The sequence below is a fragment of the Orbicella faveolata genome, unplaced genomic scaffold (genome assembly GCF_042242905.1).
Source record: "Orbicella faveolata isolate gen_17 unplaced genomic scaffold, um_ofav_v1 contig_14, whole genome shotgun sequence".
NCBI lineage: Eukaryota > Metazoa > Cnidaria > Anthozoa > Scleractinia > Merulinidae > Orbicella > Orbicella faveolata.
The window spans coordinates 2386838-2390000 of record NW_028301541.1 but is presented as its reverse complement, the minus strand read 5'-3'; the positions used below and the strand labels follow the sequence as shown (position 1 = coordinate 2390000).

Below are 3163 nucleotides of genomic sequence, written 5' to 3'. Positions count from 1 at the left end.
ACGCCAGTTAAAAAGTGTGTTTTTCTTTTATTTTGGAATTTTGCATTTATTTAGATCTATTCGGTGTGTTTGTCGGTATTAAAACTTGCCCCTGCTGAATATGCTACGAATGCGCAGGCTATGCCGAATGATGACATTTCGTTTCTTTAGTGTTCTTTTGCAACTGCCATTGTTATCAAATATTCATAACTGTCTTCATTCGCGTTTTTATGCTCCCAATATTAAGGGCGTAGCGACCATATGCGCATGTATGCACTTACGAAATCAAGAAAAAAAATGGTTAGTTATATATATTTATTGGCGAAAAGCCTCTTTAATATATAAATCGGCTGGTTTGACAGCCACTATCAATTCTCCACAACATATCTTGACATATTTGATTAAAAAACATATTTGATTAAAAGGTCTAGATAGCAGCAGACATGTAAAGATTTTAAGGAAAACGACCACTTTTTTAAGTTTAAAAAAAGATGTTTCGACAGAACTTCTGTCATCTTCAGTTGAATGAATGATTACAAAGCAAGTTGAATAATAAGTAGGCAAAAATGCTAATTAAGACAAATAGTAACAACAGAACGTGAAAAGGTGTAAATTAAAAGGATAATTTTAGATTTACATGGTGTAATTGGTGTAATTGCTTCACCTCGTACTCATACAAAGTAGGTCTCATTAGGACTCTTGTTGACAGGGCCTACAAGATCAACAACACTTGGTTGGGGTTACACGAGGATATAACCAAGCTTACTGAAATTCTCAAAAAGAACCTTTTCCCCGCCCATTTAATTGAAAAAGTGGTTAACCGTTACATCACTGGGGCCCATAGCAATCATTGTCCCCGGGGCTACCCCCTTACCACCTCGCCCACGTTTTACTTTAAGCTGCCGTACATAGGCCATTTTTCTGTCATCACTCAGAAGAAGATTCGGCACTTAATCAAACGCTATTGTAATGATTTAGACATCAAATTAGTTTTTTCTTCCTTTAAGATAGGTAACCTTTTTGGTGTGAAAGACCCTATCCCCGGCGGGCTTCGTTCACGTGTAGTTTATAAGTTTACATGTGCGGGCTGTAATGCCTGTTATGTCGGCGAAACCTCCCGACATTTTTCCACACGCGTACGTGAGCACTTAGCCGTTGATAGGGCCTCTCACATCTTCAAACATCTTCAGAATTCTGAACGTTGTCGCTCATTGTGTTCAATAGACTGCTTTCATATTTTAGATCACGCCACTACCAGCTTTCAACTCAAGATAAAGGAGGCTATCCATATTCAAAAAGAACTACCTTGCCTCAATCAGCAATTACACCATGTAAATCTAAAATTATCCTTTTAATTTACACCTTTTCACGTTCTGTTGTTACTATTTGTCTTATTAGCATTTTTGCCTACTTATTATTCAACTTGCTTTGTAATCATTCATTCAACTGAAGATGACAGAAGTTCTGTCGAAACATGTTTTTTAAACTTAAGAAAGTGGTCGTTTTCCTTAAAATATTTGATTAAAAAACTAAACTTTTTTCCATGTTGTGATTTATGAAACTGTTCTCTGAAAATCGTGGAAATGCCATTTCCAAGCCACTAAAAATTTCAGTTTCTCTGTGTGTGGAGGGAGGGGAAACGGGGTGGCTTTGCTCCCATAACCGCTTCGCGCCTCGCGCCTCGTTTCACTTTCTTTTCGGTACGCAATTACAAAACTCCTATTTTTTCCGGTTAGCTGACTATCCAGGCAAAGGAAATTGACATCCACCTGAATAAGAATATTCCATTCAAGGATTGTTTATAATGTAAAAATACGCACGTTTGTCCGTTTGTGGTCACATTTTCAACAGCTTTGTTGCTCTTCGATGCGCTCGGCGGTGACAACAAGATTTTCACGTCGCTTCAAATGTCACAAGATTGGGTGACACTGTCAACCATGCACACCACAGGGAATTAAAAATGTACGTAATTAGAAATTGTCTATGTCTGCAACCTGAGACACAATGCATCGATCAAACAACGGAAGACGTAGGACGTAATCAAGGATTTTGGAATGAACAGAGCTGTTACTTTCTTGTTAGTCTGTTTAATCTTAGCGGCGATATGTTTGCTGTTGACTATCGTCTTCCAAATGGATTCTATATCACTTCAGAGACCAGCGGGGATGCGTTTGTCCATCGATAATGCCTATTATGCTAATCGTACCGGAAAACACTGCAACGATATTTCATTCAGTTCGGGCGAAATGTGCCCCAAGCTATACACAGAACTTGGGGGAAGATGCGACTTTATCAACGGTACGCTTCAATGTTCTGATATTCGTCACTACTCAAAGTTCCGTATCCGCCAAGCACAGCTCGCAATGACTCGAATGCTTCGCATCTTTGACCTGCTCGCCCAGAAGCATGAAATCTACTACTGGATAGCACGGGGAACTTTACTCGGCGCTGCAAGACATCATGGATTTGTTCCCTGGGTTTAGATGCCGATATTGAAATTCCTTTAGACGACTACGTCAAATTTTTTCAAGTTGCAGCGAAGGAGTTACCGGCTGATATTTTCTTTCAAAATACTATTAGCGATCCTGCGTTACACCCGGACGATCCATCGGGTTTTCACAGGCATGAAATTGTTGGGATCTACCAAACGACCTGGAACCCAAGACTGAGGGACAGAAACAGTTGTTATAAATACTGTATGGCTTATGGATGTAAGTGGCATGATGGATTAATGGTTGATATTTTTGTTTTGCGTTATGTAGACAGCTCGGTTTATCCTTTGAAGCGATTACCTTTCGAGGGATTCACACTCCCTGTTCAGAACGACTGGAAAAAGGAATTAAAGTCAACTTATGGGAAACATTGGTTTGAATTTCCAAAGGATAGAAGGCCAGATGAAAACCCAGACGTCTTTAATGGTTGTGAGAAACTGAAATCCTAATGTCCGATGTTGATTTACGTATGCTGCAAGTTCCCACGAGTAACATTAAACAACAAGAATTGACGAGTTAGAGAGTTTCGAGGGTGTTCGAAGGTGTGAAGTAAATTATAGAAAGAAGTATAAGTTTACATTTACTAGTTTGCATTCAGATCAAAAAGCCGCAGTTTATCGACAAAGAATTACAAACTTGCTTGAAAGTATTAAAATTATAGAATAAATAAATATATGTGTGTCTAGATCATC

The 3163-nt window shown here is 38.9% G+C and overlaps 1 pseudogene; it reads left to right on the top strand.

Annotated features, from left to right (window-relative positions):
* Positions 1 to 1683: 1683 nt before the first annotated feature.
* On the top strand, positions 1684 to 3163 carry LOC110055648 (ribitol 5-phosphate transferase FKRP-like; annotated as a pseudogene).